Source organism: Hermetia illucens, chromosome 2, assembly GCF_905115235.1.
Source record: "Hermetia illucens chromosome 2, iHerIll2.2.curated.20191125, whole genome shotgun sequence".
NCBI classification, from domain to species: Eukaryota; Metazoa; Arthropoda; class Insecta; order Diptera; family Stratiomyidae; genus Hermetia; species Hermetia illucens.
In genome coordinates this window covers 125953744-125966518 of record NC_051850.1, presented here as the reverse complement: position 1 = coordinate 125966518, position 12775 = coordinate 125953744, and the positions used below count along the sequence as shown (strand labels likewise).

Here is a 12775-nt window from a genome sequence, read left to right as displayed (position 1 = left end):
CTATTGCTCTTTGAACATGAATACGCGCGATCGCTGCCGGTTAGCTGAAATATGTTTCAGCTTCCTCCAAGCCCTCCGCAGAATCCTATACTGCTTCTCTACTGTTCTGGGTCGCTTGTTTCCACGACGGCCTTCTCATTGGTCACTCTGGAATAGCGGATACCATGGCAAAGCCACCCTTTTCTTAAAGTGAAACCTATGCACTGTCAGTTTCACCTTCTGAGCTACACGTCTGGCGTTAACTAGCTCATACGTCGACGTAGTTCTCCATTTTACACTGTGTCACATACAGAGTATATCAATGGGACGGGGGAGTCAGGTGCTAACTAAGGCTTGGAGCATTTAAATAGTAGAAGCTTTCACTTTCCATGTGCAATTTCCATATACCAGCACAGAGATAGCATTGGCGCGGAACAACCTCAACTTATTGGTGTTGAGGGAACTGCATTTCCAATTTATTTCATAAAAGAACAAGTCTTGTTAATATATCAAGTGAAGTCAAGTCAAATTCAATGTTCCAATCCAATCCATCCTAAGTAGACAAATTGACCAACCTATTCAATGATCTTCCCGATACAAAGAGGGCGATGACAACTCAGGTCAGAATCGTTGCTTTTGCTAGTATTTTTCTTTAGTCTGGTTCCGTTTTCCAGTGATTTAGTCAATATTCATGACTATGTAAGGGAACAAACACATGTCATTATCGTAGACGAGGTGTTTGAGAACAAATGGCAGAGTCCATTAAAGCTCTCCATTCCCTTCCAACAAAGCAATTTCAGTTTGAACAATTAACACTTGCCTCCACTTTTCTCAACTTCTGACTTCCGCTCACTTCTCTCTGATTTTCTTTTTGACAACAAAAATTATTTTTCGAAATTATGGTCGAATTGATCACAATCGCATACGTACGTCACGGAAGTTGCTCGCTCCGCCACAACACTCCACCCCCAGCTGAAATCAAAGAGGATTTCAACTGCTTCAGGTCAGATGCCATCGCTCTTCCTGGATGCGGTTTCTTTAGGAAAGAAAGGGTTTAGCCGTGCCTCCGATATTGAGTTTAAAATGGTGTGGGCCTCGCTCGAGCACCTCGAAGGGACCCTGGTAAGGTGGCTGTAGCCGTCTCCGAGAGGGGCCCTTCCTAGTCAGGACATGCGTGCAGAAGTCGAGATCACCGGGCACATTACCCACGTTCTCCATGTGGCTTTCAGATTATGGCCGCTTCAGCTTTAGCGCTGCTTATTTGAGCAGGCGCAATAATCCGGTGGTGTTGAAACGCGACCTAAGTCAAGTACAGGGTCGCTGAAGAGTCCAAGGTTCTCCCCGTATACCAGCTCCGCGAGACTTCCGGCAAATTCTTCGCAATTGGCAAAGCAGAATGAGTGGCAGGAATTGCGACTAAGAACGGCCATCTGGGGCCATTATTGCGACCTTCAGCACCCTGTGCCATCCTTGAAGTATTACGTTGGACACCCAACTCCAAAAAAAAGAAGAATCTCAATCTGCACGTCCTACCCTCTCTCCATTGTCGTTGAATGTAATTCACACCTTTGTCGGGCTTTGCGAATTATAAAAGGGAGCGTATAACATCCGCGAGCCGCTTCGGTCACGCTGGTCCCAGAGCAAAGGTGAGGCACCGTTTAATGAGTTGCCTCTGTCCTGGTACGAAACCGTAGCCGTCTTCGTCCCTCTTTTAATTTTTGAACCTTAGGTGTTAAACTCAAAAAAAGAGTCCTTGAATCATAAAGAGTGGGAGCAAGTTGCTTTCCATTTGCTCCGGTCCGGCATCAAGTGGATGCGGACTTAGGACTCCTCAATTTCTAAAAAAAACAAAATCCTCTCGCTGGGCTGTACAAAGGGCCGATGATGTCAAGATGGATGGTGTGAAAGCGATTGGTTGACCGAGAGAATACATCTACTTCCTTTCGAACGTGCTTGTTGACCTTGCACTTCTGGCAAGCGATGCACAGTCTAGCCCAAGGGTTTACATCCTTGTTCATGGACGGCCAGAAGTAGGTTCGTCGTCCTGATGCCTGGGTGCGCAAGATCGTGTATTGCGTGCAATACTTCCCAGGGAAAATCGCCGTTATGAATGGCCTAGGTCCCTTATCTGAGGTCTCGCAGAGTAAATAAGAGTTTGTATTTCGAGTTTGCCTTCAGACTGTGAAGCTCTGTGTCGTCTTTTGGTGCCTAGGCGATTGCCTTATAATTGACCGCAGCGGGGACTGTGACCTCCGAGATTCGAGACAAAGCATCTGCTACCACATTGTCTTTTCCAGGCAAACGTTGGATATCAAAAGTAAACTGGCTGATATAACTCAAGTGCGGAAATTGGCGAGAGGATGCTTTGCCGGGATTTTTTTCGAAGCGCGAAAGTAAGGGGCTTGTGGTTCGTGGACATGGTGGGTTATAGCGAGGTACACGCTCGTGCATCTGGTAGCGGAAATGCCAGCAGTGTTGCAGCAATGTTTGGCCGACTCAAACGCATGGATGGCCTCAGCAGATCACACAACCCCACGGGAGTCTTCAGTGTTGAGTCCAAACAAGTAGGCGTTAAGGAATGTTTGATGGTGAGCGGCCTTGGCCAAGAAACAACGATAGAAGTTTAATATACCAAAGTACCTTTGCAGATCCTTTCTCGTGGTTGATAGGGGAAAGCTTTTTACCGCTTCAACCTTGTCTGGGCCAGGTTGGATTTCGTCAAGGGTTATTAAGTGGCCAAGAAATTCTACCTGCTTCTGGAGGAATCTGCATTTCTCTGAACGTTTAAGACAACAGCCTCAAGGGGACGTTGAAAAATGCGCTCGCGGATGTTCCAAGTGCTCAGATTCTAAAGCATTCAGACGTCTATAATCTCCACATGGCTTAGAGACCAAATGAAGTGGGAAGGACCAATAGCTATTGGCTGGTCTGCCGATACCCTGTTTCATCAAGTCTTCAAACTCTTTCTTCGCAATAGCAAGCTTCTTGAGTGAAAGTGAACGCACTTTTAAGAAGATTCGAGAGCCGATAGTGTTGATGTTTATAGCGGCACATCAAACACGCAAATCCTCCTATCCTACATCAACAACTATATGCACTTTTTCGTTCTTTTTCAGTACAAATAATTATTAATTAACGGTAATTATAACCATACAATTCAACAATCTAAACTTCATTATAGTTTTTACTTGAGGATTTAATACTGTCAATTGTAGAAGTATAAAATAACTCCGCCATGCTATTAACATAGTATGCTGGTCCCAAGCCCAGGTAAAGGAGGAGGTTTTGAGACAACGTACTCTGTACTATCCTCAGTAAAACAAAAATAAAATGCTGAGATCAGGGAAAGAGATAAATAGAGTATAGTTGGAGTTATTCCACTATGCTAAATCCTACCTTATCTCTCTTGGTGACAGGCCCCGTCGTTACAAACATGATGATCGGATAGCCGACCCCACTTGTGAACGGGACAAAGGCTGAAGAAAAAGAAGAAGAATTGTAGAAGTATAAAATCACTAAGTTTTCAAGCTCAGCACTGCTTTCGCATTTTTTTTTCACACAAAATCTAAAAGAAAATTATGAGACGACGCGACGGAGAAAAAGGAAGACCCAATAGTATTGAATAGATCAAATGGCATAAGACTAGAAAAGTAGTCAAGTGACCTTAATTACTCGTAGTAATACCACAGAATTAGGCGCTTCTTACTTAACCAATACAGGGAGATTCTGTTGAACAGTTTCTACCTTTATTTCAGAAATAGTAGGAATTTTTTCACAAAACTATAGGAAGAGAGAAAAGGAACTATTCTAATCAAACCAAAGCGATGGATCAAATTAGTTTGAGTGTTATTTACATTCCCACATAGCGATAATCAGTAGTGAATATGGAAGTTAAACTTCTAGAAAACTTCATAGGAGCTTCCGTCAAAACACGTTTAAATCCGAAATTATCCTAATTAATTTTCGTTTTTTTTTTCGAAAGATGGCGTTCTATGTTTTGTGTCGCTGCTGGTCACATATACCTGTCATTTTGTTTAGTTGTCGTTGAATGTTCAAACTGCGTTGACGTTTCCTCAAAAAGTTCCTCCAGCAAGTTTTGATTGCGCGTCAAAAATGTCGGCGTACGTACCGAATTTCGAGCATATGCGCCATGCATTGCTTTTGATGTTCAATCAAAGAAAAAAGTGTCCCAGAGCCACTATGCGCTTGTGGAAGTTTATGACGATCCTCCATGAACACTTCGAACATGTGAAACGTGGTTTCGACAACTCAAAAATGGAGATTTCGACCTGAACGGCGCCGCACGCTCCGGCAAGAGAAAATCGTTTGATGACGCCGAATTGCAAGCATTATTGGATGAAGACAACACGCGAACGCAACGACAGCTTGCAGATACGTTGGGAGTTCAACAGCAAGCAATTTTGAAATGTCTGCCAGTCATGGGAAATATTCAGAAGTGCGGAAAGTGGGTGCCGCATGAACTGACCGAGAAACAAATGGAGAACCGAAAAGTGACGTGTGAAATGCTGCTTCAACGGTACAAAAGAAAGTCTTTTCTCCATCGTATTGTTACGGGCAATGAAAAGTGGATTGTCTTGGAAAACCCTAAACGCAATAAATTGTGGATGAGTCCAGGTGAAGCATCGACGTCACGACCAAATCCTTACGGTCAGAAGGTCATGCTGTGTGTGTGGTAGGACCAGACCGATGTGATCTACTTTGAATTGCTGAAACCTAGTGAAACTGTGAACGCCGTTCGCTACAAACAACAAATGGAAGATTTAAGCCGAGCGATTACGGAGAACCGACCGAGAAGAAGGTAATTTTGCTCCACGACAATACACCATCGCATAAGTCGAAAGTCGTTCGCGACACGGTGAAAAAACTCAAGTGGGAGATACTTAATCATGCGACTTACTCACCAGAACTAGACAAAACCTTCAACGTGCCGAACTATCTCTTACAGATTTTGTGGGACTATCCGAGCAACCGCTCCCTGCTCTATGAAACACTAGAGGGTCAAAGGTGGATGGAGGTCACGTCGGGGGGTAGCACAGGGATCCATCCTAGGGTAGGACCTCTGGAACGCTACCTATGACAGTCTGCTTAATCTCGACATGCCAAAAGAGTCGTGCCTGGTCGGCTACGCAGATGATGTCGCAGCGCTTGTTGCTGGACGCACTGTCGAACAGGCGCAAAGCAGACTCGGCATATTGATGGACGGGTAAGCGGATGGATGACTACTCATGGTCTCAGCTCCCGCTACGCCATTCAAAGATGCCTAAACTCTTCCTCCACTGCATGGCGGAGCAACAAAGAAATTGTCAGCTTTGTCAATGTATGGCTTATTCATTGGGGCTTTCACAATTTGAACAACGGGCCTGCGCGTAACGGCTCTGTATGCTGGCGAAGTTTTAAATTTGATTGCTATCGAAAACGGACTATGATTGAATTCTTGAATTTGCTCACACTCCTCGATAACGGTAGCGAGTGTCCTCAGAATGCTCGCTTTTTCCAACTTGAGGGGAAATTCCAACAATATATAAGGACTATGGAGGGTACTACTCTTCCTCTTGCCACCATAATGCCAATGTCCTTTTGTACTCTGGAAAGGCAAGTGGTAGCAGAGGCGAATCCGGTGTCGGGTTGCTTCTGACTTCTATCGCAAGGCGTACTTTCTTGACCTGAGAACCTGTTTCTGACAGACTTCTAAATGCAAGATTTCGGTTCTGGTTCAGAAGCAACTTCCAGCAGCAATTAAACGCAGTTCAGGGGAGGTTTCTTAAATGTGACAGTGTGACTGTGATCGCTGATGTGAAAGCCAAGGTGAAATCTGAAAACACCTTGCACGGACATGTAATGGGGAAACACGGTTTTGGTGCCTGTAGCGGTAATGGTGTGAGGTCTGTGGACAACAACTGACGGACGCGTTACAAGCAACCAGATCGACCACTTCGCGATCAGCAGTAGATTTAAGAGTTGTCTGCTGGATATTCGTAACAAGAGAGGCGTTGACATCGACTTCGAATAGGACCGCCATCTGATTGTTGATTACTTTCGGTTGCGTGTTGCGGCCGCCAGTCGTAGGGTTGGAGAGCTTCGACCCCTAAGTTCAACATCGACCGCTTATATGACCCAGCTGTCGCTCGATATGCTGGTACGAACGGTGCTTGCAAAAGTAACAAGAACGAAGACTGGTTAAATTTCAGGAACTCACAGCGTGAATATAAGAGGCACGTTATGTGTTCGAAACGAACCTCCTTTAGAGCGTACTGTGAGGAACTGGAAGGCGAAAGAGAGATTTCAAGGCTGTGCAGAGTCCTCAAAAGAAATGATTCGGCCAAGTCGGACTCTTTTAGAAAACCCGACGAAACACGAGCTCTAGACTGGATTCGGTACAGACCCTCCTAGAAGTACACCACCCGGGAGAACGGCTGAGTGAAGTGGCAGGGGGAGAGTTGACGGTTCTTGTAACCCCTTCAACACGCAAGTGCTGTAAGGAGAACTGGAACACTGCGAAAGCGGTTATTGCCCATGAAAAGGCGAGGAGAGCTGCCATACTATCCTTTGAACATTTCAAAGCATCTGGCATCGATGCCAACTATCCGGTAATGCTAAAGGAGGGTATGGAGCACTTAGAGCGACCTCTAAGAAATATTTTTCGAGGATGTCTTGCTCTGGGCTACGTGTCTTCCTGTTGGCAAAAGGTTAAGGTAGTTTTCATACCGAAACCTGGGAAAAATGACTATTCTAATCCAAAGAACTTCAGACAGATCAGCTTGACTTCATTCTTGCTGAAAGATTTGGAGAGACTGGTGGAGCGTCACATTCGTGGAAACGCACTTAGATTGCACCCACTTAGTGAAAACCAACACGCTTACCAACGTGGAAGGTCATATGAGTCTGCTCTTCCTTTTTTGGTCACAAAGATAGAGGATGTAACTTTGAATAGTGAGTACGCAATGGGGGTATTCGTGGATATTGAAGGGGCTTTTCACTGTGCGCCTTTGCAAAAACTTTGTGTTGCCGCCAGAGAGCATGGTTTTGATGATGCTTTAATTAAGTGGATCCATGCTATGCTAACGCAGAGATTGCTGTGCGCTGAGGTGGGTGTCGAACGCTATCTGACTCCAGAAGCAACGAAGGGCTGCCCCCAAGGAGGGGTGTGTGTGTGTGCCTTTTCATGAAAAAAGGTTTATAATGGCTGGCTTCCATAGCAGCTTCTCGTATGCAAAGTGCCGTGACCGAAAGTGGCTATGGATGATGTTGCCTCAGGGCGGTAGAAAGAAAGTCTGGGAACGAAGCGAAAATTATGCTGGAAAACCGGGTCCGGGGTGGGGCTCAATGTCATATTATCATATCAAAGAAGAATTTAGTAGTTCCTTCAGCTTTTCACTCTATTTTGCAGATAATATCAGTACATATTTTCAGCTGCATACCTTCTGCTTTCTCCTGCTAATTAATTTTCCATTGATTATCATATATTTCAATTATAGTCTCCACAAAGTTAACTTAGCATCCTAATTGATTTATAATTAAAATTAATATTTCCTTAATTACACTATAATCTCCAAAAAATCAATATTACCAAATTGAGGGAATTAGTAATTAGGGAATCCGCCTAATTACCTTTATAGCCAACCGCGGTATAAAAAGGGAACCTCCTTGGTTTGTCAGCCATTACAACATTGATTTTTTGTTTGGATACAGCAAAGCTTAAATAAAAACTCCAACCATGAGTTCATACAAAGTTTTTAAAGAAACTTCAGAGATAGTATTGGGCGAGTGTCCAGATTGTGCTCTCTTACAATTAAAATACGCTATTTTCGAAACGGACGAAGTTATTTCATCAACCCAAGTAGAAGCTTGCGAATCATCTGAGACGACTCTGGTGCAAACCACCTCCAAGGTACCACAAGAGCCAATTCTACCAAAAAGCTTTCCTGCCTCCGTGGATGCTACGCCAATAAGAAAGAAGCTGCATCGTCCGAGGATATTACTTCGCACCGTTCTACAAAAATCCGATCATCAGACGGTTCTGCCAAATCAAGAAAATTCGTCAACCCTGGTAGATCTGGTCAGAACATACGAATTTGAAACGGTGTTAGGTAAAGTGGCATACGCCGATTTCGACTTCCATGAGTTAGTGACTTCTACTCCAGCTAGAGTGTTAGAAACAAAAACGCGCTTTTCACTGAAGCGTAAACGCGAAGAAGATGAGGGCCATTCAGAAGTAGTCCAACATGAGTTCTATGGACAAGCACCTAAGAAAATTTGCCTAGTAAATGACTCGCCCGTGTTTTTCAAAGGTCGCAGACCAAGTCAGAGGAAAACTTTTAGAATTTAATTTATTTTGACAATGTAAACTTTCCCTAGTAAATAAATTGTTTTATAGTAAAAATATCTGTACATTGGTTTATTTTTAAATTCAGAATTAATTAACAGCTTGGACTTGATCTTGGAAAATTATCCTTCTCCGGCCGCTTGGCCAGGTTTAAGTGAATGTGAAAGTTTGCTTCTTCCCGCGTAACGGCGCCTGTGTTCCCTTTCTGGCCAGCTCGTCCACCTCGCTCGTCCTCTGACTCTAAGTGTGCTCGAAGCCTGGGTACCTTGCAAGCCGAAAATGTTCAGTTCGTTAAGGCATTCTCTATGACAGTACCCTATTGGAGGTGGTCAGCATTACGCTCGTCCGAGTTTATTACTCTAATTTGACTCATATACTTATTCACATTCAGGAGGGGGGTTTTATAAGAGGGAGATAATGGAGTTGCCCTCTAAATAGCAACAAAGTTTGCGAATAAAACGGCGCATATTTGACTTAAATCGGATAATTCTAAACATGTTAAATAAAGCGTTAAAATTCGGTAACAAATACGACATTACTTTTTCCCCAACCCAATATTTCGGGAGCAACTTACTCCCTTCATCAGTACAAAGCTACCTAGCGAAATATACCCCCTCTTCCCGCCCAACCGGACCGAGGGGCGACCATACTAAGGATGGGCTGAAGGCAACATCCAAAGGCCCGCATCACAGCGATGATGCGTTTAACGCAAAGTCTGTGCGACCATGCGAAAATGTATTACTACATCCCGATTGTCGCAAACACTTCAGCCAATGACGCGGAGGTTCTACACTACAGAGACATGGATCTTATATTGAAGACAGTGCGGATCAAGACTGAAACCCATTAGGTCAGATTGTTAACGGACAGGACTCTTCGGACTATAGCACAGGTTGCAAGGATAACTGCTTTTTGCATCTCCATGTATAGTCCAGCCCTAAGATCGAGCCGAAACCGAAGTAGTCATCCTGACTAAAAAGAGAATCCCGATCCTGCGTCCCATATCGTTCGGCGAGTCGATCATCGAGTCAAAATCAGCGGTAAAGTATCTCGGGTTGACTCTTGACTCAAAGATGAGCTTTTCTGAGCAAATCTAAACAGCAGTGAACAAGGCTACGGCTGGAGTTTCGGCGTTAAGTAGGCTAATGGCAAACAGTGGGGGTCCTACGTCTAGTAGGCGACGTCGCCTGATGAGATCAACGCAGTCTGTCCTGCTCTACGGCGTAGAGGTATGGGCTGGCGCTCTTAAAAAGGAGGTATATCGTAAACGCCTTGCGCAAGTACAGAGACTGGGAGCTTTACGGATGGCGTCTGCGTACCGCACTGTCTCTGAACCGGCCATGATGGTGATCGCGGGAGTTATCCCCGTTGCCCTTCTTGCTAGGGAGCGTCAGGCCATATACAAGAGCAAGGGAGATGAGCCAAGGGGGGTGGTTGCTCGCGAAGAACGGCAACACACTCTAGACGAATGGCAGCTCTCTTGGCAAAATGAAACTAGAGGCAGATGGACTGCGCGGCTCATCGACAACTTAGGTGCGTGGCTGAATCGGAAGCATGGTGAGACTGACTATTTTCTTACGCAATTTTTAAGTGGGCATGGAGGTTTTCAGTCTTACCTGCACAAGATTGGAAAGGCGCGTTCTTCGGATTGTGTGTTTTGCAATGGAGCTGTGGACGACGCCCACCATACTTTTGTTTCTTGTGGAAGGTGGGATGGAGTTCGTCAGCAGCTCTATTTAAACACAGGGGATCTCTCCCCAGACAACATTGTCGAAGAGATGCTGAGAACTGCTGACAGGTGGAACCGTGTTGCCCATTACGTTCGGGCCCTTCTCGTTGCTGAGAAGATAGAACTCGACCGGTGGAGGAGCCGGCTGGCAGGGTTTCTTGAACTGACAATTCCCTTCCTCCTCAGGGACCAAACCTAGCCTCATCGGATTACCACCTCTTTGCCTCATTGGGCCATGCACTTTCTGAGAATTTGCGGAAATGGTTCACTGAGTGGTTCACCTCCAAAGGCAGTCAATTCTACTGCCGTGGTATTCACAAATTACCAGAAAAGTGGGAAAAATGTGTAGAAAGCGATGGGAAATATTTCGAATAAAATAGCTATTACAGTTTCCTTGGAATTATGTGTCTTATTCACAAAAAAACCGAAAATTAATTTGGAGTACACCTGGTAAATTTAACATGCTCGTGTTCTAAATTCTTACGTTCACATTCCTTCCATTTCCTGAAAAAAGGAAAAGTCATGCCTAACATCTACTAAAAGAGTATCTGCTAATACACTCCTCTTCCTTCAACGAATGATATCATCCATAACACGTATATGTGTATGTGCATATCTACCTACAACGCACGCATTACACGCTTTTGATTTGTTCAAAGATACGTGTACACTTTTACCGAATAATAAAACGTAACATATCAATCAATTAAACAAGCAAATGAACACGAAAGGTCATTTACAAATTAGGTACCATGAAAATAGAGACTGCGCAAGTCCTAGTCGGCACCCCACCTGCTCCACCCAGGCCGAGGGACGGCAGCAGTTAAATCACGCTTATTCCATTCTTATTCAACTCAACAGCAATCTAAATAATACCTACTACACCTTCGCAAAATACCATTATGCCTTTATGGCCAGATTTTTTTCGACATGACTCCATCGTTGTCGCCGCCATAGCCCTGGGGCAGAGGAACAAGCAAGTTGTCAGCTACAATAACCCGGACCCGGACCCCGGTCTCATAACCCAGTTTCATTTTATAGTTATCGTCGTCTTCAGCCTGCCGTAACTGGAAACACTGCTCGCATTCATATTTGCTCATTGCTCGCTTAGCAAGATAATCCACGGGAATTTTCACAGGGAAGAAGACCCACCCGGTTATAAGCTTACTCAATGGTTTAATACGTATTTTTTGTCATTCCATAATATCTCCCAGAGGAATTACGCGGACAGGTAGAAAAATATCCCATTTGCTTTTGCTAAACATCCTTTCCGCACTGTGCTAAGTAATGTGCAGATATTTTTTATAGTCAATGTGAAAGGTGAAATGAAGATCTCTGAATCTTTTTATGATAATGCATTCCGGAAATAAAATTTGCCAGGCGCTTATTAATCCAAGGAAGTGAACTATAATTAATTTCGCGGAAAAAAATGTTATCAGCAGAAGAATAATGCAAGGCTAATATTATGATAGAGACGCTTCCCATGCCGACAAGGCAAAAATTTTAAATATTTGAAAACAAACGGGCGATTGAGCAAACAACTGCTTCCCTCAAGCAATCTGAAAAAATTCAACCACTCTCAATAAAACAAACAGATCGGGAACCGGAAGCTAATATTGTTAAGTATAAAGATTTTTGATTTTTCTATGCAAAAAGTTTTTTCCAATAGAATTAGGGGCAATTATCTGTAAAGATATAGTTAAGATACTCCTTTAGGTGGATAAGGATGACTAACCATCCTAATAACTATTGCAAGAAAATTCAGGACCCTGCGCTTACCATTAGAATGTGTTGCTTCCGCAGCAGATGAACCGAACGGCATTCGGAAACAGGGTAAATCTTTATCTAGCATTAGCACAATTTGTCGCAGCCTGTACATAACTGGATAAGATATTGGCCAATAGTGGAAATCTGCCCGTATTATAGCGAAGTAAATGGTATGCTGAGCAAATGAATGGCGCAGTCACTGGAACCATCTCGCCATGTTCATCATCTCAATCGGATACGTTAATGGTGGCCGTCGTCGAGGCCCTACAGCCCGTTTCGGGCCTTTACCTTCAATATGTCCTTCCTCCAGAAATAATGTTTATATCGTGCGCATAGACAGCGCTTTGACAGGACCAACAGAGCAAAGTGAAAGGATGGTTCAGTGGTTAGAAAGCTAGGCTGTCGTAGCGGAAGGTCGCGGTTCACATCTCACTAGAGAGATTTGTATCGTCACTCGATGTCGGATACCAGTCTACTCGGCTGCGAATGAGCATCTGATCAGAGTAATAATCACGGGCAAGCACAATACTAATTACATTGTCCCCTACATTGCACTGCAGTGTACCGTTAGCGAATGAAATACTCCAATACGCTTCAAGGCCCTGATCCGCCAACGATTATTATTATTACTGTACGCGCCTTTCCTTCCAGTTCAAAAATCTCCTTGGTATTCACCGATCGCCTTATCAGCGCACAGTCTAATTCTTCTCTCCAGTATTCCCGTGTGGATTTTATAAGACATACGAAGTATGCGGATAAGGCAAATCACACTTTTGGACCAATCTAACGGAATCCGTTGTTGGTTTCAGATGTAGGGTACCAAAATGTAAATAGTTTCCATGAATTGATGAGCCTAGCGAGGATGTAATCTATGTCCATCGCCTTGTTCATTTTCTGACATATGATCATCATCAACATCAACGGCGTAACAACCGGTATCCGGTCTAGGCCTGCCT

The 12775-nt window shown here is 44.1% G+C and overlaps 1 protein-coding gene across 2 annotated transcripts in view; it reads right to left on the bottom strand.

The window, feature by feature from the left end:
* Positions 1-12775, bottom strand: part of LOC119650149 — a 310050-nt gene that overhangs the window by 235713 nt on the left and 61562 nt on the right. The gene's annotated exons all lie outside the window — the stretch shown is intronic.